We start from the raw sequence: 26,579 nt of genomic DNA on the forward strand, positions 1-26,579 counted from the left end.
ACTGAAACATGTTGTTCATGTAATGCTGAACTTTAGCCGCCAGCTGGTAATATTCTAGATGCAGTGAAGGCAACTAGAAATTTTTGCAGGAAGAAAAAAAAAGAGAGAGAGAAGAAGCAGCTTTTCCCCTCGGTTTTTAAAATGGAGGTTTACCGATATAATCATAAACCTTTTGCGGAAACAATAATAAAAATTTGACTAACTGAAAGAAATAGGGCCTTTGTTGGTTGTTTAAATGGACCACGATTACCAGTGAAAACGTTAACTGGCATTCGATCATCTAATTTTTCACTGCCTCGCCACTGGCACGCTTGAATGGAAGGAAGCAAAATGGTAAGGCTGACACAATAGCTCATCACACACGATAGAAATGACAATATTTATGCGTGAAGTTAGCATCTCAAATCGATTCTCCCGTTGTTCAGTTTGTGACGTGTCACCTGCGTAGGTTTGACGTTTGTCAACTGCTGCCAAGTGCGGCTAAAAACCGAACTATTGGTAGCCACAGAGAGGACCATATAAGCAGGTTAATGACCAGTGCATGGCATTGGACTGAAGCTGGAGGAATAAATTTTTAATATTTGTGATCACCGTACCTGGCTCATAATTAGAGACCGTAATATTAAAATTATGCTCTATTCAAGCTATACTTATTTTTATATAGCCCATCTATGTATGTTTTCCCCATAGTGATTTTTGTATGTAAAATCGATGTTCATGAAATGTCATATGAAGACTTTCACTTTTTTGGTTTGGGGCTTTCCCTTCCCCGGTGTATTTGTTATGAGTTGATTACTTTGGCTACAAGGGTAGCCTTCGTTACCGTGGTTGGATTAGGTCAGGTTGGGGTGAAGAATGTTAGAGTGCGTTAAGTAATTTTATGTTATGTTGTAAGCTTAAAGAAGGTTAGGTTGTGTTAGGTTAATTTCGTCTGAGTTCGGAGAGGTTAGGTTAAACTAGTTTAGGTTAAGTAAGGTTGGTTAAACCATCTTGGTTTAGGCTAATTTGGGTTACTTGCCCCAGGGGTATCGGATGTGGCCCCGAAGTAATTAATATTATTAATATTTATTTACTGCAATTGGGTTTGCACCCGGTGGGAGTGGTCCTTACACTACACAATTACAACAAAATACATACAATAAAAACAAGTACACTCCATAGAACACCCTACACACGTAACTAGAACATCCACCTCTAAAAAAACATCCACACCTTACACGGACACACATACACACAATACAAAAACACACATCCATTAAGTAATCACGATACTTTAGAGTAAAATATAAAGTCAGACCTCTGTACACGATACTTGATACTTTTATCCCAAAGAATTAAAGTCACTTCATCACTTCGAGACTAAGACACTTCACTTACCATCATCTAATCCCCACTTAATAACCCTTAGCTTGTAACTACTTTTCTGACCCTGTTTCTAAATTTGCTTAATTTACAGGGGAAAGACGCTAGTAATCCTGGAGGTAATTGGTCCTATTTACAAAGAAATATTTGCCAACATCCGTTCTTTGTTTCCTAGTCCTAATTTTCCGACTATGATCGTCCCTGCCCAGGTAGCATGGCTTTAGTAATCTATCCTCTATTGTTTGCCAAGCCGTGCCCCCCGTGTATGCTTTGAAAAGGGCGCACATTCGGGCTATCATTCTACGCTGTGCCACTGTTTCCAAACCAGATTCGTTCGTGAAATTTGCAAATTTAGCCGCTCTCTTCTGCACCCGATTTAGGGCTCTTACCTGCCCTTCCCTGTAAGGGTCCCAACACACAGCTCCATATTCAAGTATCCGTCTCACTAGCGATGTATAAGCTAAAAGTTTCGTATAGTTATTTCCTTTTTTTAGTATACGCATTACGAAATGGAGAGCCTTCCATGCTTTAATTTGTGTATAATTTACATGATCTGCCCAGCTCAGATCGCTGCGAATAAGTATTCGAAAGTACTGAAAGCTATTTGCCCTAATGGAGGGGGTACTCTTGGGGATCCGATGTGGTGGGCTTCGGGGTGACCAGAGTGGGAGAAAACGCTCGTGTGGGACCCGCCGAAGAGTGGGGCAGAGTCCCGTTTGTGGTGGGGTGTTGTCCTCAACAGCGATGGCGAAGCAGTGAGAGAGGGAGAGACGCTTAGTGGGACGCAGCCCACCGCTGGAGAAGAACCCCTTTGTATGTTAGGTGAGCCAGATTATGGTATGTTAGGTTTTGAAATGTCAGGTTGGGTTAGATGAGGGTGGCAAAGATAGGGTAGGACAGAGAAGATTCAGGACCTACTTAAAAATGTTGCCGTTCTCCACATATGTATTTCCGAGGGCTATGCACATTCTGAAGTAAAAATTTGCCGAGAACGCTTGTGGAATCTCTGTGTATTCCAGTACGAATTACACTTTATTTCTTGTTTCTTTGAGACCTAAGCCTCAGTGAATTTTCAGGACTTTTCCCCATAGATAACCTCTCCTTTGTTTTGTATACCACCAAGAGTCAGGACACCCCTGTGAATCCAACATCCTTATATTTATTTATTTATTATGCACTCAGAAATCTTGAGAGGCCCGCACCCCCATGAGGGAAGTCGAAAAATTCCAACAACTCAAAATGAAACGGACGTCATTTCAAAATTGGCAAATACAGATATTTAAATTGCATGGTGTTCAAACGGTTAACACAGGCATACAGCGTCGTTAAACTATGAAGGTGTCCTAAAATGTTAAATATAAAACTTTATTTTTAAATTGTTAGTGTTTGCTTTAGCTTCGACGTAGAACTGAATACTGATCTGGAATGTGAGCTATTTTAGTCCATTTCAGTTTATTTTCTGATAGTTTCACAGGAAGTAGCTATTCCTATCAACCTCCCAAAAAATTTAACCTTCCTTTGAAAAGCAGAAGACCCGCCTTCTAACACAATACTGCTATTATTACGCGGCTTTAAACGTTACTTGAGGGGGACTATGATCTTTCTAAACAGGGCTCTGATGTACGTGTATTGAGCTCCCACACTCCTTAGCTGATATAAGCCTCTGTTCGCCACTGAGTCGACAGCTCACAACAAAACAGTCCTACACTAACGTATTAGAAGAAATTAAATGGTAGAACAACCACGAAGATGGATGTCTTCTGGGTTGTTATGCCGTGTAGTCTGACAAGACTACAGATGTTCCTGTTGCCTCCTTCATCAGGGCATGCAGCAAACACCCCTGAAACGTTGGTGATTTTCTACCAGAAGACAGCCATCTTCCATTATACCAGAACTACACAGAGATACAGCACTGCCAATACATACACACATAACCACAAGAGAGAATATAAATATTTGTGTAATATACAGCAAATCACAATTAACTCCGCGCATAAAACAACCCTCTTTGTGACCGTACCACATGCGTCTTCATGAGACCCACAGAAATAAATTTTTTGTGGCCTCGTGTGTCCCGAAAGATAATTGTCTTGACGCTGGCCTTAAAGACAGCGTGTGCGTAAACCGTGGATCAGGTGGCGTTCTGGAAACCATAAATACATCAGCTTGCAGGATTTTATCCACAATTGGAATCTAAGTATTTCCCTTCTTCTACCAACCTCCTCTAAACGTGTAAGTTATAGTGGCATTTAACTTGCTTAAAGAAAGAGATAGTGAAGAAGATAAGAGTAGCTTTCATGTACTTATTCATTCTGATAGGGGGGAAATAATATAAAATACACAGCCTTCAATTAGAACCGTCATTCATCTTTTTAAAAGTAGTCGAATACATTTTCATCATGAAAGACCTTTAACTGACTTTCCTGACAATTGTGCGTAGGTCAATATCAAATTTCAAGAAAACAAACGGACGAGCGGACACATTGACGCTGACAGGGGCAGTTTTGTAATGTTTAATTTCCAACCACCACACGGTAAGTGTAGGATGACAGAGGAGTCACGCAACCCGTTCTAAAATATTTATTGATGGTTGTAAATCATCACGGTTCAATTGGATTAATTAACACACAGATCGCTGTGATTGTAAGAACCCACGCAGCTCACGTCATGTTGTAACCTGCTCGGGGCCAGACCGTCACTTGTCTTTCATCAGTCGAAGTGCCCAGAATGAGTTTAGGATAATTATCGATTCTCCTGTGCCAAACAAATCGACAATATCTCGTCTGGTGAATCGATTCCGTGACACAGGAACTCTTTATCGAGTTAAATAAAACATGAGGAAAAGTGTGAGTGAGGTGGATATTTCCAAAAATTAATATAACGTTGTTTTTGGTATTCTGATTTCAATTTAATTTGTTTTTGACAAATAGAATATGTGTAAAAAAAATGGGTTGTGTGACATTTCGATTACCTATACTATATTGGAGGAAGCTTGGAGCTAGACACCACGATACAAAACTCACAGTTTATATTTCGAGAATCTTACAGACTATATTTTAGCACGCTTTAGAGCGAGACACTATAGTTTATTGCCTCATTAAAAGCATTCAGAAATTCGATACTGTCAGAATTCGCAAAACAATGATTCAATGATATATGATCAATTAAGTCACAGTTTTACAGTGGCGGCAAAAGGACCAACATGTTTGCGATTTATTATTATGAGCGATGGGTGTGGTAGGAGGACTCAGACGAACTGCTTTCATTTTAATTTTATAGTGAGCAATACATTGTCAACATTGGATGCGTTCCAAGTCAAGGCGAAGAAGAACCGGGTAGTTCATGATGACCCAACCTACAAGGTTAGGATAATACCATCAATAATCAAATCATGTCATGATATATATCTGTTTCCACGTGGGCGTAGTCAACAATGTCAATAAATATAATGTGTGAACATGTTACAAATATGCTAGCACTTAAAAGTTGTCTCTGAGTGAGACAATACTTATTCAAGTGCCATATAACTTCAAGAACAAAGCAGGGTCTAAATAATATATTGTATTCACTTTCAAAGGTATTAGTTTGAATAAAAGGTTCTGATCAAGAAATTTTCCGTCCGTCCCCCATTACAAACCCCTGTCATCCAAGCTTGACAACTCACTACTGACAACATCTACAACACCTAGTTTAATAATATCCTCTTATTCAGTCCTCGTTGCCACAAACGTTCTGATCTCATGAAAAACTCTTTTACCTAAACACGATAATATTTTTTCATCGTAATTCGCTATACTTTTTACGTGTCACCCATCCGATCCTGACCTGCTGCATAATGTTAATTAGTTTCTTTTGGTTTAACGATGCTGTTAGTTGCTAAGGTAATATAACGTCGAATAATATGATGGTTGGTGAATCAGAAAGGATACGGTAGGAAGCGATAGCGGTTTAATTTAAGTCACTATCCCGGAATTTGTCTGAGTGGACTGAGAAGAAATGAGGAAAATCTCAGACAGGATAGCCGGTTTCCGAGTTCAGAAAGGAATCCGTCAAATTCATGTAGGACAAAACCACCTTTTAAAGACGGTAACAAATTCTTTTAAAAATGTGTCAAAATTAGAATAATTCGGAAAGCTAACAAATCAAAATTTGAAGCTTTCTGAAGCTAGACACCTATTGGCATAATCATCGCCCTGATGACAGAGGCAGTATGACCTCTGGAACATTGGTGGAAATCTACCAGACTACACAGCGCAACAACCCAGGAGACAGAAATCTTCATACTTAATCGTCCTGATGACGGAGGCAGTATGACCTCTGAAACGTTAGTAAACATCGACCAGACTACACAGCGCAACAACCCAGAAGACGGAAATCTTCATACTCACCGCTGTGAAAACCTCAAAGATTACAAATCAAAATTTATTTAATAAAAACAATAGTAGATAAAATCGAGAGCATGTGTGCTTTGATTCAATTCCGAATATTTTGTCTTTCAGTACTCTATATAAGATAATACATTAAATATACACAATTATAATTTTCCTTGTTTCGAATGTGTGGTTATGAATCTTGATGTCTTACATCAAGTGAATAATGCAGATTGGGACGACTTGAAGCAAGGTGTTGAGGAAAATCCTGGACGTAACACAGAAGTAGCGAAAGGAATGCTGAAAATAACTGTACAAGGAGACGCTCCATATTCGTAATCACCGCCATTTATTATTAGGGCTGATGAAATCAAGGAGGATGAATTTTGCGGAAGACGCATGAGAATGTTAAGAAATGCATCTAAAGTTTCAGTCAAGCAAATCGAATGAAAATATCCACATGGGAAGACGTAAGCGTAGCTAAATATGTAACTTGATAACATTTTGGGAGTATGGACTGGATTAATCTGGCTCAGAATAAAAATAAAATAATGAATTTTCGGGTTCTATTACGGGCAAAGAATTTCTTGTCTAGCTAAGTGACTACCAGATTCTCAGAAAGGGTTCCTATCCACAGAGTTAATTCCATCCTATAAGGGCGGGGTGGAAAATAATGAAATAAAACATAGAACAAAAATTAGTACATGTGCACTTAATTAGCTGTGAAACCAGCGTGTGTTTCGACAGCGAACGGCTGAAAGCACCCAGCCAGTTTTCTTGGACATATAGCGGGGAAATCAGAGACACTACGTCGTCTTTTGTCAACACCTGGGACACAGAGACGACTTATCATTTCTTTTCTTCTCACATGCCTTGCCACCCCTACCTATTCTTATTTTTCTTTACTCCTCTTTCCTATGAACAACATAAAAGGAATGAAAATAATGAGAAGAGAAACGACATTCCTCTCTTCACCTATTTCTTCGCACTTTCAACGCTAAACCCTAGAAGCAGGGATAACACTGAGTTCAATTCCAAAAAAAGAAACCATTCCTTCCTTGTTTATTTACTCTCGTAGACTGCATGCCTCGAAGCATTCCACGTTAAGTATGAAAAAAAAATTGTTAAAAAGTGTTGTTGCTTCTTTCTTAGTCTCAATGTTTTCTTTCTGCACAGACCTAGCCGAGAAGTAACTTGTTGGTACAAGAAAAATAATTCCAACCTGGTAAAGAACAGACAGATTCGCCTTGCGTACAGTGGTCGTACTTGCAAGGCAATAAACTGGAGTTGAAATCGTGTTACAGCACGAACACGTCAGGTACTTTCCGTGCTAACATCTGTCTTCGTAGGATTTGAGGTTTTCACGGCGGTTAGTATGAATATTTCTGTCTTCTGGGTTGTTACACCGTGTAGTCTGGTAGATTTCCACCAACATTTCAGAGGTCCTTGCTGGCTCCATCATCAGGGCGATGAGTACACGACGCTACAACCCAGGAGACAGCCATCTTATCATCTCTCTGTCTTCTTTCTTTAAAACAAGAAGAAATCATGCAGCACAGAAAGTTGATTCAGCGGCGTTTATATTGATTCGTTGTCAAAATTGAATTGTCAGTCTTCTAAAATAAACAGCTACACATTTATTTTTTATTTCCTGTAGTATAAAAGCAATAGATTTTATTTCATGTCATTTGAAACCTGTATAAATAAGCCAACACACCGCGCGTTGCACAAACCTTGTGTAGTTCTGAAGAAGACATTACTGGTTTTTATGGTTCTCGCATAGTTTCCCCGTCTATAATTTCCTGCTATTCGCTTTAATATTCTTCTGCGCAGGTACGGAAACAGAATGTCTTCTTTTTATGACAAGGAATGCTGGCGTAGGCCACTGGAACTGCAGAAGAATGTAATTGGGTAAACAGAAGACAACATTCTATCAAAACAAAAAAAGTGTGCTTTCAGTTTCTAACGACGGCGAGTGTAATTTTACCTGTCTTTTAGGTTCTCGCGTCGCGTAGTCTTGTAGAAGTTTTCCGACGTTTCAGAGGTGCTTAGTGCCTCCACCATCACAGCGATAATGGAGGTAGCAAGCACTTCTGAAACGTCGGCAAACTTTAACCCAGAAAACACACATCATAAAAACAAAATTTAACGCGTCAAAACATTAAATAAATTTTTATTATTGTTATGAAAGTCCTGAGCAAGTCCTTTTACGATTATGTAAGGACTTCTCCCCTCATGGTTCTATACTTAACACGAAATGCAAAGTGAGCAAATAATTTTTATTACGTAAATCATATCTGTATATGCGGTAACAATTCCTGTTTAATTTTTACCAATGCAACAGCCGAGACATTGAATATTTAAGTACATAAGACAGGGTCATCGTTTCAGACCCTGACAGTATCTCAGGCATCGAGAACAGTGCAACCTAGACACTCACCAACACCAATTTGTACGGTGAGACTAAAGTGGCTCAACTTGACATCGGAGGCGTTGGATAGGTCAAACTAAACAATAACCTCGAGTATATTTACTCTTTCCTCAGATATACAAAAAATCTCTTCTTATGCTGCTACCGTCGACGGTCAATTCTTTGTTGGTGGGCTTCGGGATGTCTGACAGTTGTGTATAAACCAGTACAAAGGAATATTTCTTGTGAATAAAATGTCCTTGGGAATTACTAAAACCTCTGATGTAGGCACCCTGAAGATAAAAAACAACTAAACAGACTTTGTGATTCGTAGTATAAAAAGCAATCTGATCCGAAAGTCAGTAACAATATAACAACGATTTGATCAGATATAGCTACAAAATCTGACATCTGATATTTATAAAAATGTTCCTAATTTAGTAAATCAGTATTACGTTAGTATGTCTGGAAGAACTGGCGAAAAAGTCTGATTCCGGCATTGACAACCCAGTTATTAATTCTTCTAGAAATTTGTCGAGGTAATTTAGAGTGAAAAATAAGTGAGAAATGAGTTATCTGGTCTGGTAAGAGTCCTAGAAGCCATGACAGGGAAATTAAAACGTTACCTTTAAGTCATTAATTGAATAAAATACCTTTTATTCGAAGGTAACTGTCTTTTGGGTTGTTGCGTCTATGAAACGTCGGCAAACTTCTACCAGACTATACAGTGCAACAACCCAGAAGAATAGTTTACATCTACAGCCCATAGAAGTGCACAAATCTTTACTGCCCATAAGACCAACAACATCTTAACCGCCGTGAAAACCGAAAATCTTAAATGCCATTAAATATTTACCACAACAAAAAATATATCAGCCGGAATTTATAAATAATTATTATCACATTTCACTAATTTTCTTAATCAATGAATTATCTACCAGACGCTGAAAAAGGTTTATAGCCCATAATACAACGGCGACATACAACATTTTTGAAACGGTTACTAAAAATGTCATTACAAATTACTTAATTATTGTTTGTTTGTCGTCAGTCTTTCGACTGGTTTGATGCGGTCCTCCATTTTCGCCTATCTTGCGCCAATCTCTTCATTTCCACATATTTTTTGCAGCCCACATCCTCAAAAATCTACGTCACATATTCCAATCTTTGTCTCCCCCTACAATTCTTCCCTTCCATTACCAAATTAACCAATCCTGGGTGCCTCAGAATGTGCCCCACCATCCTATCTCTTCTTCTCGTAAGATTTTTCCATAGACTTCTTCCTTCGCCTATCCTGTCTAAGACCTGCTCATTTCGTACTTTATCAGTCCACTTAATTTTCAACATCCTTCTATAGCACCACATTCAAATACTTCTATCCTTCTTTTATCTGGATTTCCCACTGACCATATGAGAAGAATATTCCTTTGGCCTTGAGACATGAAAATGTTGTTATATGATAGAAATCGAACCATAACGTAACATTAAAAAACCAACGATAGGCCCATAATTCTAATATGTCCACGCTGTGTCTGAATATAAAAGACCTGTGGTCTTTTAGAATAATTCTTTTAACAATGCTATTAAAGTTCCCGGATTTGTACAACAAAACAAACGCATTCTTTCACAGCTTAAAAAGCCGAAGGAACAGGTTATATATAAAAGAATAATTCAAATAAAAAACGGAGGACCTGAGAAGACATGACACTTATATAAAGCGTGACAGTTGACTGTGTAACTTCAATTGACAGATGTTTGCGAACTTTACTTAAGTTCGCCTTCATATTTTGTTTAACTAGCTGTTACACAAAAGCAGACTTTCGCTGTGTTAGAAATATATTAATTTCTAACACAGTAGACTCCCGATTATCGGCGAGGGCTATCTGGTTCAAAAAAAATTATAAATTTATTTAGAAAATATGTTGTAAAACTAATATTACAAAAATTGAATAAATACAACAATGGCACTATTTAAAGCATTGACATAAATCAATTGCTGCTAAAACCTGAAGTTTACGACAACAGAACGTTATTTTATCCGCCGGAATATCTTTTTAAATAGTTTGTATGTATCTTATTAAATTTTATATTAAATCCTTTCTTTATTTGTAGTAAACCTTTAAAAATTTAAGTATAATATGTCTGTAAATAAATTTACATACTTGTTACATTTTCGTGTTTTCTTTAACTTTTGCGGATTATCTCGGGGCTTTGATTATCCGGGAAAATATATCTCCCAATGAACTCTGATAATCAGAAGTCTACTGCTGTAACTGTGTGACGCTACAACCCAGAAAACCCACCGCCGTGAGATCCTCAAACCGTACTTAGCACTACTACATTGCCGCCTGAAAGTTCTCGCTAGACTACCCACTACACGCAACTAGTAAGTGGGTTGACTACCTCGCAGGGCGGGTTACACAGGATCTTATTGACGACACTGCATCGACTGCAAAGGTTTCATGACATGAAATGGAAACACTATGAATTTGTTTAAATAAATGTAGATGTCAAGAAAGGAGACTATGGCGAACCTATTATGCATTAATTCTTGCATTTGACTCCACAAAAACACAAACTACCTGAGAGATTTTGGGTTCTCACGTCGGCGAGTATAAAGATGGCTGTTTTCTGGGATATTGCGCCGTGTAATCCAGAATAAGTTTACCGAAGCGTCTGAGATAATTGCTGCCTCCAGCACCGCAACGATGATGCAAGCAGCAAGTACGTTTGAAACGTCGGCAAACTTCTACCACATTACACGGCGCAACATCCCAGAACACAGGCATCATCGCACTTAGAAATTGTTTCAATAGTTTCTTGTTAACCCTTTATAGTTAATAATTTATTCAATCCTACATTATGGCCACAAAAGTAAAATTTCAAATAAATCTATGAAAGTAGGGGAAGGTAATTTTATCACACCCGGTTGTTCCGTACCAGGACCCACAAGAAGCATTCTGAGGCTCCACTTGACTGTTCCAGGTTGTTATCCGGGTTGTTCGAACAAGAGAGGACGTAGGAGGAGGTAGTTGAATAGGATGGTAGCTACCGCTTGCCTTTCTAAAGAGGACGGGACCAGCTCTTCAGTTCGTCTTACTAAGTGCTGGACTGAATGTCGACCACGTCAAGGAAAGAACAATGAAAGACAGTTGTCTAAATTCTTACCGTGAGAACTGCAAGTTGCTTACAAACGCTATTGAACAGGTCGACTTCAAAAAGCGCCCTCATTCACTGTCAGAATTCCATCCCTTCATGCACCACTTGTATGTTTGCTGGCTACATGAAGTCCCCGGCATATACTTCTCTGATTTCGCTAGTTTTATGGATTTTTATCTACATAAATGCATCGCAAAACATTATTCAATGATTGCTTATCGCTTCATATTCTATGAGCCATTTGTTAGTTTTATTAAAATTTGAAAATGCGTCACACAGTGTGGCCAATTTAATGCTAAGTGCTGCGTTGATACACCCAAGTTTTGCATCTTTTGTTACGTTCTTAAAGGTTTGAGATATAGGCTAAGTCTTAAGTAAAACTTAAACGGGAAAACGTTTAAGATTTTGAAATTCTGTCGTCATATTTATTTTAATAAAACAAAATAAATTGTTAATAAAATCTACTCGAGCCATGAGCTTTGTATATTGGTTAAAAATCACCGACGTTTCAGGGACCATACAAAATAAACTGCTACAGGTAAAGAGCTCTTATATACCGTACAACTGAAATTTAAATTACATTAACACCCAGTCAACATTCTATGATTCATCCCTTCGTCAAATTCGTGGGTGTCATGATTTATGCAAAACAACGTAAATATTCCGCATGCAAGACTAACATTCAGTCAACTCGAACAACGTGTTTGTATTTTGGTTCGAAGTCTGTTTTTAAAATAAATCATTTCTGTACAGTTGAAGTCTGAACAAAACCTGGAGACATTTGGCAAGCCATCTGACACGAACACAAGGTTTGTTCTTCGCAGGTTGAACTTATAAACAAGCCAACCAAAGTCACCAACATTCACTGCCAAGCCTGGATATTTGACAGTGATGTTTGTTTTGTAAACTAACGTACTTCTGCAGCATTTACAAATGCCGGACATGCACATATTACTGTATTTTAAACATACGCTGCAGGCGTTATTTCTTCCCGCATTATTCAGAACCCTATGAATAACTTCCAGTGACTATCAAAGTTTACAATTGGTCCAAATTGTGTTGCCACTAACCCACGTTTTGCATGCTCTTTCAGTATTTTCGGTTGACGGACATGCACACTGCGTAGAATAAACTGTAGTTGCGTTTCAGGGATTCCACCCGGAATATTCACAACTCTAACTATAACTAACCCGGACTAACCAAGCCAGAAATGATTCTACTTGAGTTGTCTGTCTAAGCAAATTCAATAAACCGGTTCGCCATGATATCAGAAGCGAATAATCAATTTTTCAAGATAATTTTTGGCTAGCAGAAGTAATGAGAATATTTTATATAGACCTGAAATATATAATATTTATTTTCATGTGAATATGACATGTTTAAAAGTTGTACACACTGTTTTCTTTTCTGATTTAAGGTCTCTGTCACTTTTGAACGCTACACGCACGAGTGTCGTGGCTGGAGCCAGCAGGCCACCCCCAAATTGACACCTCGGTATACAACGAACTGCCAGAGTGACCTTGGGCAACTTGGTTGAAGACACTGTTGCCAGGTCAACATTATTAATACATGATTGGAACTGGCTATTACAGGAACCGGGTCTCAGTATACTCTAGTGAATAGGCTGTGACCTGCACGACCTAGTTTCGATTCCCGACGGGTCCAGATTCTTTTCCTCGCCACAACGTCAAGACCAGCTGTGAGGCCTACCACCTCCTGTACAGTGGCTACATAGGTTATTTTCCCGGGGTAAAGCGACCGCTTACCTCCAGCTAGTGCCGAGGTTTACATTGAAGGTGGCTGGCTGTCTTTTGGGTTCTTGTGTCATGTAGTCTGGTTCAAATTCCGTCATCAGCACGATCATTCTGATGATGGATGCAGCAAGCAACTCTGAAATGTCGGTAAACTTCTACCAGACTACACAGGCGTGAGAACTTCAAGAACTACGTGGTATTAAATTGATAAGGTACTGCTTAAAACCCTACTGATTTCAGTTCTAAATTGGGACATAATCCTTTTAAATGACTATCCACTGTGGTTTTTACATTTCATATATTTTCAGTTCAATGGAAAATGTTTACTTTACGGTAAAATATTTAAATAATTTTAAATATTTATTTACATTTTATTGTGAAAACTTCTTTGTCTATAGTATAAAGTACAAGAAACAATTTTGATGTCGATCACTGAACAAAATTTTATAATTATCATGTGTTATCTTCTTTTGAATACAATTTTTGTAAAGTGGATGTGCTGTATGTGACATACTTCTTACAGCTGTTTTCTTAGCTTTTCGTTAATATATTAACCTAGTCCCCTGAACACACAATGAACCCAAAAGTTTCCTAACAAAGATCTCCATCATCTGACAAGAGGATTCTATGTCCAGACAGTGGACAGAGCCATCAGCCAGATTATATAAAATATGCATACATCCAACATGTAATCAAATACCAATTCTTATTTTGCCCAATGCAATTATTGGGGGTGACTTTGAGATTTTTTGACCAAACATCGTTTACAGTAAACTGGCCATTCAAAAGCTTACCATATTTGATGACCTTCCAGTAACACTCTCATCTAGTCATAAAAAAGAATAGTCTTATTATCTAAATAATAATAATAAGAATTTTATTATGTAACATGAATGTAATTATTTTCTTCAACATTGCAAGTAAAACATTGTTGCTATTTAACTATGAAAAACTTGACAAACCACATTATGAAATAAAAAAACAACAACTCAAAACTCTAAGGCTAAAATTCAAACAACATTCTGTCAAGTTTCTTTAATATGAATTGTTTATATAGTTAAATGACTAGTTTACAGTCGTCAAATTGGCCTAATCGTGTCTAAGGAAAGAAAATTAGACGACAGCCTTGCTAAATCAAAACTATCAACACGGTTACCTCACTGAGAACCAACACTCGACCCATCGCTTGAACAAACAGTATCGATATCATTTGGGAATATAACGTCCGAGCAGTGCCGTGTGGCAAGGCAGCCATGTTGAGAAACAGAGTGGATACCAACTTGAGAAATCGAATTACACATTATCTCCGGATTCTTGCAGATGACAGAAGAATCTATTCGTTTTAGACTCCTCATTCTGATGCCTGCAAAGCAGATATTCTTTCGATTAAATGTAAGCTCTCAATTTATTCGCTCACAGTCGTCAACTGTTGACTTATAAGAAATACTGCGTATATAATTTATCTTTATTTTGTACTTATGGAAGAAGTGTAGACAAGAAATGAAATAAAAAATGCGAGAAAAATACAGTTTATGTCCGTGACTTCAATGTTGTACATCAATGTTATGTTTTGTTACGCCGTGTAGAATTTTGTGTGGCAACGATTCAGAGGAACTTACTGCCCCCATCATCAGTCCTATACGATGCAGTTATCAATATGTATGACTCAGAACTCTCATGGAGAATCGAATTAATAAAATCCTCTTGTTGCTGTGTAAAAAACTCGCCGACGTTTCAGGGACCACATGTCGTCATTATCAGAGCGTCTCTTTCAATGCTTCTTTTTCAGATTTAATTTGCAGGAAAACCACATATAAATTAGTGACTTCCTAGCAGTGATGTTATAGAGTAAATAAATAACAATCTTTTATGAAAAAGATAATGTTGATTATGATAATAATAACAATATTTCAAGTCAATTAAATCAAGTCAAGAACTGTCTCCAAGTCACTCAAAAAATATTTGGCCAACATCCCGAGAGAACATGACATTAGGGAACTTCAGAAAACCGCCATTCTCGGAACATCATTCATCATTCGAAAGACGCTGATGTAAAATATATAATGCCTCACGCGAAATCTGTATAATGCATGTAATATCTTTTTTTAAAAAAATGGATTTCAGAAAAAGCTGTTGCACTATGTACCTCAGGGACAAGGTTTGTGTCAGGTACATAGAATTAAATACTCTGTAAAATGGTGAATAACTAAAATAATAATAATAACAATAATAACGGAAGAAGTTGCTTGTATTGAGTCAAACTACAAAAACGAAATTATGATAAAATAACTTAGCGACAGCCTGCCATTTCTGTTTCGGAGAGACAGAGATGGTTTACTGCAGGGAATTCCAGAAGGAATTTAGGTGCAGACTCTTATAATAATAATCAAGCGGATGGTGGTACTTGGTAGGTTTAGCTAACAGATGAAGACGAGTAGGCGGCTGGCATAGACAAAGACGAGGCTCATCGAAGAGAAGCAAAATTTCATTTCGTTTATATGTAGAAGATCCGCGCAGGAAGTACATTAAAACGCGAGGTTTGTTTTCATATGCCTCTAACTGTAACGTTCTATTTCATCACAGTTCTACGCTTCAGTGGAAGTTGATCTTAGCCAACATTGCAAAGGTTAATGTTAAACTAAAACTGACGACGAAGTATAACATGTAGATGGCTATGCCAGACCTCAGGCTGTTGGTAGTCTACTGCTCACAGCGCGGAGGTCCACGTTCGCATCCAGGTCAGTCCATATAGAATTTGTAGTGGACAAAGTGGCACTGGGACAGGTCTTCGAGTTCTTTGGTTTCCCCTGTCAGCATCATTCTGCTCCTACTGCAAATTCTCTAACCTAACCTAACCTTACCAACGTAACCTAACTCAACCAAATCTACCCTCTTAGGAAATTACCGTTGCGCATCATAGTCTGCGCATGCGCGTCACAAGCCTAACCTAACCTAGTCCATCCTGTGTGGACAGTTGGCACCTTAGAGGGGCAAAGGTCAAGTCTAATCCAGTATTCTTCTTTACGGAATGAGAAACATTTCAGTCAAGATACCTGACATCCACGCCGAATCTCCCGAAACACACAACGGTCTGCCGCCATGAATTTAAGTAAGAAACCGTCCTTAAATAAACTAAGAAAAAAGCTTTGACGTGGGAACAATACAACAGTTGTTTCTAATCTTGCTGGGACGTCCGCCGAAGTGTGATAAAAGAAGTTACATGTAAGACGCAGTCAAACATTGTTATTTTATCGCAGACTAGCCCCTCACTCTTCTGAAAAACCTCTTAATTGTCGCATGAAAGTTAGGGGACTGTAACAAACACTGAATTTTCTTACTTATCATTAAATTCAAGCTGTAAAAACGTAAGTATGCTTCATCACAGGCCATTACTGCCGTGACGTCACAGGTCATTGCTTGATGCATTAATTAAACGGTTGGCAAGCAACGGAACTGCAATGTTTACTTTTTAAATTAGTTTTATAGTACTATACTACAAATTCCATCCAATTTAACGGTATGAAAAACAGAGTTAAATTAAGTTTAAGTTTAACTGTATGTTTGCCAAGCGATTCACAGCAAGGAATCAGTGTCCCCTATATGTAGAACAGTTAAATGCATAACCTCCCACCCATGGGGTTGTCTGTTTGTTTCTACAAGGACATCTACAGGGGTCACAAAATTCTATCTAGCGCGGCAATAAAGGCCTTCTTCAGCTCCTCAAGAAGAAAATGTTACAAAGTTAAAGCTGAAGACGTCCTAGAACTGGATTATGGTGATGCTTTTAAACAGTTTGTTAGTGGGATGGAATTGGTTGTTTCTTGACAAAATTAGACATCCGAAACTTACCGAATTTAAAAATGTGTGCTACCTCTTATACCATCTCTTTTGACAGCGAGTGACCTCTGACGGCACAATGTGATAACAGGTTTTGTGTTATCAGTGAAAGACAAAAATAAATGCCCACAAACATGATGATACACAAATTCCACTTTTCTTAATGATGGTAAACTAAGAGAAATTGTTGGCCCGTTTGTCCTTAAAATAATACTTATTATAATAAATATTATTTACATACTGTCACTTGATCGTGGCATTTCTTGTCAATTTCTGTTCCTTGTAGAAACATCTCAATGACAGATTGACACCAAAGTTAATACTTTGACCTTTAAAGTGACTGCGTGATGGGGTTCGATTCTGGGTAAGGATTTTTCTCTTCACCGCCGTATCCAGACTCTCAGTCCCAGACTCCTATCAAATAGGCACAGGCGTCCCATTATTCGAAGTTAAAGTTACAGGAGCGTGAAATGACCACAAACCTGCATCTAGTACTGAGATAAAAACCACACAAATCTTCGTAGTGTGATGTTCAGGCAGAGAGACTTTACCTAGAATTCAGTTCCAAGTGTAAAGAACGGTTATAAATAGCGTTCACATAGTTTTATTCAGTCTTCCGCGAATATTTATCTCATATCACAACACAAAGCTGTACACATTCTTGTATCTTAAAGTCACTATAACAGAAGTTTTGAGCATGACGGTTCACAGAAACTTGCTGTAAAGTTAAACAATAATTATTATTATTGTATGATTTGAGGTTTTCACGGCGATGAGTCTGAAGATGGCTGTCTTCTGGGTTGTTGCGCCGTGTAGTCTGGTAGAAGTTCACCGACGTTTCAGAGGTCCTTGCTGCCTACACGGCGCTACAATCCAGAAGACAGCCATATTAAATTATTATTATTATTATTTGCTCGATAATCGTAATTGAAAAACGAAAACAGTTTTAGAACAATTCCGATGAAACTACTTCTTAAAAAAATATTTTTTGGAAATCTTCGGTCTTTCAATCCATGACCTGTTTCGGATAATTTAAATTTGGCAACTATTCTGCACCCTATTCAAAGCGTGTATTATAAAGCACACATGCAAAGATTAACATTATAGTTTTGCTTAGGTGTAGTGTACACGGCGTTTTTAATTGTCCCAATTTACATTTCTTCACAACTGAAAACACGTGCGCCTCATTTGCTACCCCTGGCCAACCGAAAACAGCATAGCACCCCCTCCTGACATAGCTAACTTAGGTCCCGGTGGGCTAAAATTGGATCATGCGTGGTATCATCGGCATGACCCGGTCTGTCTAAGGTGGTGCTGACGTTGACACAATAAAGTCAATAAATAATAAGCCAAAATAACCAGCCATCTTGTTCTGTTGCCCTGCAGTGACGCAGTCACTGAATCATTCCGGACTAACTCCTGTCGAATGTGGGGTATTACATAAACAAAACCTCTTTCTACACTCCAAAATAGGCTAGTGAAGTTAGTTGACTCATCATGATTTCAGATTTATTTTCAAGGAACAAGATCAGCACCTCAAAGTGATGAATCCATCACCGTGTGACAACGAAAGTCTCGGGTAGATGGTTAATATTTGTTTCCTATTCTGGAAATCCCGGGTTCGAATCTCAGTTTAAGAGACAAGCTATACTGACTGAAGTCTTAATAGTTTTCCTCAGTCTATATCTGATTGGTTCTGCCGTGTTCCAGCGTATGCAGTAACACTCAACCACGAAAGTAAGACATTTTTCGTTTTTTAAAAGAGTTAGCCGAGCTAACACGGCTAACATAAACTCTCTGTCCCTGGTCAAATGTTACCTTAATTCTTTAAGTAGCCTACCTACTATGTTAATTAAATTACTGAAATCTGAACTGTGATAATGTAACCCTTGGGATTAAATTGAAATATGCTGTAGGCTAAAGGAGATTTACTTTGCGACTAATCGCCAGCTTATCACGGCGGAGGCACGGGTTTGAGCCCAGGACAATCCATGTGGAATCTGTTTTTCGCCGATTCCTTTGGTTTTACCCTGTCAGCATAATTTCGCAGGTGCTAGACAGTCACTCATGTGCCATCTGGGGGATGGAACTATTAATACAAAGGGTCCATTAGCGGTCGCAGTTACATACCATCGCAACAGTACCAACAACAATAAGAAAGTCGGTGTAGCTGAGTCCTTCTTGAGCTGTTTATGAAACCCAAAAGTCTACTAGTGTCAAACATTGACCTGGAATTAAGAAAGATTTTTCTGAAGTTATATATTTGGAGCACAGCGCTATACGGAAGGGAAACATGGTCAGTGGGGAAGCCAGAAAGAAGGATAGAAGCATTTGAAATGTGGCGCTATAGAAGGATGTTGAAAATTAAGTGGACTGATAAAGTACGAAATGAGCTGATCTTAGACAGGATAGGCGAAGGAAGAAGTCTATGGAAAAATCTTAGGAGAAGAAGAGATAGGATGGTGGGACACATTCTGAGGCACCCAGGATTGGTTAATTTGGTAATGGAAGGGAAGAATTGTAGGGGAAGACAAAGATTGGAATATGTGAGGATGTGGGCTGCAAAAAATATGTGGAAAAGAAGAGATTGGCGCAAGATAGGCGAAAATGGAGGACCGCATCAAACCAATCGAAAGACTGACGACAAACAAACAAAACAGCATAGAGTAATTTAGGACATAATGTTCTGAGCATCATTAGAAGCTTCACGTTCTGTGAATTAGATCACGGGTTTCATTAGACGAAATTAAGCACCTACTGCCCTCTTTGGCCAACGTATCCATTTGACAGGAATATGAATTAATCCCTGCCTCGAGCGAGAATCGAACCGACCCGCAATCATTTTATTGAATCACCTGATCCGGCCAGCTGGTTGTAAAGACACAAACGTTCCAACGCAAGCAAAATTTGAAATATAGCCCGTAACTGTGTTTGTAATGATTCATCCCAGAGTTAATAAAAGAAACTTTCCAAAAGTGTTTGGACTAGTTCTATAAGCTTATTCGAAGAAATGATGTCATGCATCAAGCTAGAACATAATGGTACCGATTGTTCTGAAACTGCTTTGCTTCCAACTGAATGTATTACACGGCTGAAATGTGAGCGTTCATTTTCCAAGTCTAATTTATGAATAAAAATAATTGTTTGGGTGACAGGAATTATGTAATCAAATTTCAAGTTAAAAGAGGAATTGAAATCTCAAACACAAAGGAGTCCAGTCTAGTGATTCTGATGCCAACTTCCCTTGAAACAGATGTACGTATAATTTCATTTTAAGAAAGAGGATAACGGAAAATAGAAATGAATAAATATAAAAGATAACGGTATATGTGGAAAATGTTTGATATTTCCACCATGTAAACGCTGAGAGACACCAGCCCATAAGTAAGCGCCATCGCCACTTGTAATTTCGAAGCGACAATATATCCTTCACAAGGTATGCATGCTGAAATGTTGTGCATTCTATTATGGTTAAACTTCTATGAAATCCAAAGGTGAATTTCCTCATTCAAACGAGCCCGCCATTGGTCACTATCCTGAGCCAAATGAATCCTTTCTCCACCCTTACATCCTACTTCTTTAAGATCCATTTCATAATTTCCTGCAGATATTCCTATTAAAATTTCGCAAGCTTGTCTCATCCCTCATATGCCCTGTACATCCCATATTCTTTCATTTAATCACCTTAATAGTTACTGGCGAAGATTATAAAATATGTAATGCTTCGAACGCTGAGTTGTATTTTGTTCATGAATTTAACAGGAAACACTAACATCTATTTAGTTGCTCAGGACATTTAAATAAATAATCTTTAAAGCTATTGAAAATACAGCATGTCACAAAAAGTTGTATAAACAGCAGCAAATTTTGTGGGCGGCTTATCAGTCAGTTTTCTCACCATCGTCAACTACCTAACGGTGGCCATTTTAAAAACCTGGACTACATTCGCTAATTCACTAAGTTCCCCTTTTTTAATTTTTTAAAACGTCTTTATTTCATTCATTGAATATCTTTTTTAGGACATTCTGTATTCACGTTTTAAAATGGAAGAAACAGCAAGGCGTAGCTCACGAAATTTTCCGTCTCAATGGAAAGTTTTCACAGCACACAGAATAATCTATAATATTTAAAAACCTTTAGAAAGAAATTTATTACGAAGCTCATGATTAATTTTCCCTCCAATGTAGTGTATTTCAACCGTCAGTCAATGAAACGTTATGGGCATGCAGTGTTGTGGCAAACAGCTCACTTTTGTGACTGGACCTAAATTCATGTTATGGTAATGTTTTTTTTTGGGGGGGGGGATGAGGACCTTTTAGTCAGTTATTGTTAATTTCAGAATAACTAGCCCATCCCCGTTACATAAAACATGTCTACGTAATAAGCCTGCTTAGTGTAACTTACGCTTGTGTATACGAAAAAAAAACACCACTTTGTACGTATCTATTTTCCTCTTAATAACCTGTCAAAATATGGGTTGGTGCCACGATGCTGGGTTCTTTGAATGGCACTAGCACTTCAAGACCCTATTTTTATTGGCTTCAAGGTTACTTCTTGTAAATAAAGGCAGCGTGCTCAGCGAACAGTCTACAGCATAATGTGGTTGATGCATTTGGATACGCCTCATTCTGTATAACATTTCAATTTTATTCTGTAAGATTCACCGATGTAAATATTATTCTAAGCAGACATCCCCTGCTGGCCTTCGCCGCAAATTCTGATTGACGATCACTCTGCAAACTGTTTTCAGTAGAGCGTGCAGAGTTTAAACCAGAAAGCTGAATGAATGAGGTATTTCAAGGTGAGTAAAAAAAAGGAGATTACTGTTAGTTTCCGTTACGTTCCATTCACACAATCTCTTAACTTGTTTATACATTTTATATATTTTATACGCAGACAGGAAACTTTACCTACATGAAGTCCAATGATAGGTTCACAGGCATACTTAACATAACACACTCAAAAGTAACATAATAGTTTCTAACTTCTGAAATGAATCTCTCCCTATTATATTATAATACGTGCACAAAGTATCAGTTTAAAATTATGACACTCTAAATAACAAACAAGAAAGCGTATACATCAAATTATACTCCAAAGGGAAGTTTTCAAAATGTTTGTATTTCATTAATCAGTACTTTAAATGTAAGACAAAGTATATTATTTTAACCAGTGAAAAGATTTCGAACAGTAGCTATGTTCTTCTTCTTCTTTTTCCTCCTATGGCTATGTGAAAATTATAATTAATTGCATAAGATGCTTCTTTTAAAGCTGTTCAGACAAAATTATGCAAAGGCAGTTGGTATAAAATATAGGAAATTCTTATACTAAATTAAATGTGAATGGGTGTCGAAAAATTTGAATTCAGTCCGTACCGCAAAGAAAATACCAACTCTTCACCAGTACAAAGATCAAATGGTTAAAGCCGTTTAAGGAAATCATAACTCAAAATCCATAAAAACACAATGAATAGGTATTCATTATTGAACCAGGTGGAACATATGGTTACCATTGGACTGTGAAGGGTTAATGAATGCAAGAGACAATTAGCTGGAAAATATTAGAACGTTTGTATTACCGTAACTGTGTTATATTACGGGAGTTATTAGCGAAGCTTCAGTCCAATAAACACACGGTCATGAGCCAAAGAAAATATACAGCTCTAGCCAGGGGAAGGTTCGATGACAGTAGCCAACATGGTCGATCGTTAGATACGCCGTTGCCGATGGCACTACCCGAGAGCCCTTGTAACTGTTATTGAATGAATCACGGTGATTTCAATGAATGATAAAACCCAGAATCACTGTGCAATGTGACAAGAATAACGTGTCTAATTTCGATGTACAACTATCGATTAAATTCCAATACAGTTTAAGGAAACACGAATTCTATCCTGTACCTGATCAACTGACTCTTGCCTTACCGTACCTACCCGAAGTCATCTTTACCCTATCATATCTCATTCGATGCATATTAAACAAAGCAGTTGACATAGTGTTACATAACCAATAAATTATAATCAGAATGTCCCATGTAGTGATCGATTAAATACAGACTGACTTCAAATTATGTACAAAAATATAAAATGTCATGTATCTGCTCATGACTTCACAGATACAAAATGAAGTGACGTATTATCAGATTACTGTAACGTCTGTGCAGTTATCACCCTGAGGACGATGGCAAAGATGGTTCTCGAAACACCTGACAGGGCTGGCAGAGCAAGCAGAATTGATTATACGTCACTACATAATTACAGGATTTAAGAAGAATCAACAACACTTAAAAAGGACAACAAAACAATTTTTATTGTTTAAAACTTAACAGAAGCGCGTTTCACTTAACGAGTTTAAAATGGTTTAGTACCAGTTTCATGATAAAATCAAACCTTTCCTCTGATGAAATATTTTATTCATGAATATTTAGTGTTCGTTTCTCAAGAAATTTAATCATGTAATGTAATGTGTTATATTTATCACATGGATTATGTCAGTATTTGTTTAAAATCGGCCAAATAATGAAATATTAAAATGCTGTACTACCTATGGATTCTTGTATTAATATTTATTATATTTTATGTACTAACGGTACAGACTACAGAGAGATAAAATGGTGGGATTATAACGTCTTCATGCATTCTGAAATAAAATGCTTACATAGGACATTTTGACAGCTGTGAAGTATAGCGTTTTGTGTAAGTCCACGTTAATTTAGGGAAGGTAAACATGCAGTAGTATGCAAATTTCCTGTATCCTTATCCTCTTTAAATTTACGCTTCATTTATCGCTAAACTCATATTTAAATCTACGTGTTATGTTAAAGTAGAGAAATCTTAAATTCTAAATATCTTACGCAGTACACGAGTCGTAAGTACACCGAGAATGGCTAACCTTTGGTGCTCACGAAGTATTTATTATTTCTGTAAACATTTTCCACGCAACCAAACTACGTATTCAAAGAAGAAAGGTTATGAGCCAAGATAATTTCGTCTGTAATCAGGTTAAATAGAAGGTACCGGTGCAAAACTGGACGTGAGACTGTTTACAAATTCTGTAGGATTTGAGGTTTTCACCGCGGTGAGTCCGAAGATGCTGTCTTCTGGGCTGTTGCGCCGTGTGGTCTGGTAGAAGTTTACCGACGTTTCAGAGGTCTATGTCTGTACAAAACTTCCTACTTATTCGTCGATATTGTCTCTCATGCACAGACAATTTTGTTACTAGTTTTCATCAAAAGTTGTTTCTGCATATTTTTTTACATACAGTTTTAATCCTTCTTTCACTATCAGTCTTCAAATAACTTAAACATTCACACATAAACGACGTATCTTACAGCTTGTCTGCGAAAGAAAATCTGAAGTGTTCAGTGGCGGTTCCTTGCAAATGCTGAAATAGTATCTTACAGTTTACTTTAAATTATTTATATCTGCACATTTGATGGACACATTTGCTGAAGCCGTGAAGTTGGAGGAAAATAAAAAGTTAAACTCTGATGAGAACTGCACTAGAAGTAAAAATAAGCGTACTATTAAAAAAATTAAGTTTGAATAAAATACACCAAGCAGCACTTTCATAAAATAAGGAAGATCAATACAATGAAGCTAAATTTTCGTTTACTTTCATTGGTGATTCTTGTGCCCCTTTGGAAAAACACGCGGCGCGTCATGACTAATTATTTAATATATAATAATATACCATATTTAATATAATAATTTAAACAAAAAGTGTATTTATCTGAAATGAAAACATGCTAATACTTTCTAAGTTAAATATTCTGAATTTAAAGCCCAAATAACTTTGACTTAAAACAATAAAAATGGTAACAACAAAATGTGAAGTTTCAACCATCGTGTTGAGGGGTGCGGGTTCACTGGCCACAGCCCGTATGTACGTACACCAGCCGGTTACAAATTAAGTGTTCAGTATTTCAAGGTCACGTTTGAATCTCAAAATTCTTAAACGAATTCAGAACTTACACTTCGAAATAGGATTTTAAAAGCAAACCTAATTATAAACTTTAAAAAGGAGAGAATTTCCAGACAGGCGACATAGTTTGGTATTCGAACTAACAATTGTAAGCGCAACACGCTTTAACAAAACTGTCCCTTCCCTAGAAAAGCAAATTAAGGGCAAATTATGGTCTCAAGGGCAGTGGAAAAAAACACAGCTCAAAAAAAAATATGTGGTTGGTGTTGCAACTGTGGAGACAGGTGAGGTCGACTTGCATCTGTTTAATAGTCACCGCTCTGAGGTAATAAATCAGGAACCTCAAACATCTTAGCAACTCGGTAAACTATGCGGTATGCTTAGAAGGAATATACACCGGACACACAGAAAACAGGACCTTCGTATTAGTGAAATTTATCGACGGTAATCAGAGACTATGCGCTGACTAGGCAGTTACTCCCCTCCTGTGACAGGTTGCCAGTACAGGTTGTTTCAAAAAAATCTGAAACTTCCAAGATAAAAGAAAAATCTCAGATGAAAGCCTAATATTGGACAGCTATATGGAAGACTTAAAATGTTTCTCGAAAGTTACTAACATTTCTTTTTTCTTTGACAGCTTTAAAATGTTACTCAACAGACCACTAGGTCTACAAATTATATTCCCCACACATATGATAATAAAATGTGTTAAAACGTTATGAATAATAAAGACACGGAAACAGTATAAGGTACGACATTGTAAGATTACTAAGTAACTACATAGAGCAGAGTCCTTTTCGTGAAGCTAATTTTACAATCAACTAGTCAAGAAATTCCACGTCATTTATGGAAAGCCGCCGGTCCAGATAAATCCAATCCAAACCATTAATATATGTTTATCTGAATTATGTTTTAATATAATCTTCCATTTACGACTGATTTTACGAGTGGTTTCTTACTTTCAGGCTTTCCAACCAAAATTTTGTGCGTTTCTCTCGCCTCCCACACACGTGCCACATGTCCCGCCAATATCATATTCATTCGTTTGATGTCGCTAAATCCCTGATTAGTCCAAATAATTTCCTCAGAACCCTGTTTTCAAACACCATCAATCTGTGTTCCTCTCTCAACACGAGAAACAGGTTTCACGGCCATACAAAACAACACGTAAAATTATAGTTTTGTATATTTTAATCTTTACGTGTTTAGATAGCGGACGGAATGACAGATTCTCAACTGTATGGCAGCAAACATTCCCAGAATTTAGTCTGCACTTACATCCTCCTGAATGATATTCTGATTTGTTAACGTCGTTTCGAAATATCTGAATATTAACTGCATATTTCCAGAGTTTAATCCGGCTTAAGAATACCGATTTATTTAATTTATTTCCATTAAAGGAATAGCAGAGTTACAAGCATTCGAAACACCCCCCCCCCCCTTACAAACACACACACACACACACGCGTTGGTACTATTGCGTGACCAATTTTCTTCCAGATGTCATAAGGTTTTATTTATTACACTGGTATATAGATGTCATCCATTTCATCATTAAAAATAATTATGAGCCTAAGTTGGAACAATGTTAGAATAATAACTCGTTGCGTTTCGTTGCTTTAACCCACTTCTCAACTGGGAGCCTGGCTTGAATCCATACATGACAGAAATCTCGAAGCTGTTTTCTCTTGTGTTTTATTACGTGGTTTAGAAAACGTCTTGTATTTGGAAAAGTGGAATATAACGTTTAAATGGTACAATTTAA

At 37.5% G+C, this 26,579-nt stretch overlaps 1 protein-coding gene across 1 annotated transcript in view; it reads right to left on the bottom strand.

The window, feature by feature from the left end:
- Positions 1 to 26,579, bottom strand: part of LOC110832905 (mitochondrial mRNA pseudouridine synthase Rpusd3) — a 77,614-nt gene that overhangs the window by 27,417 nt on the left and 23,618 nt on the right. The window lies entirely within an intron of this gene.

Source organism: Zootermopsis nevadensis, unplaced genomic scaffold (genome assembly GCF_977971745.1).
Source record: "Zootermopsis nevadensis isolate Lab colony 2312 unplaced genomic scaffold, Znev_1.0 Znev_ptg000008l, whole genome shotgun sequence".
NCBI classification, from domain to species: Eukaryota; Metazoa; Arthropoda; class Insecta; order Blattodea; family Termopsidae; genus Zootermopsis; species Zootermopsis nevadensis.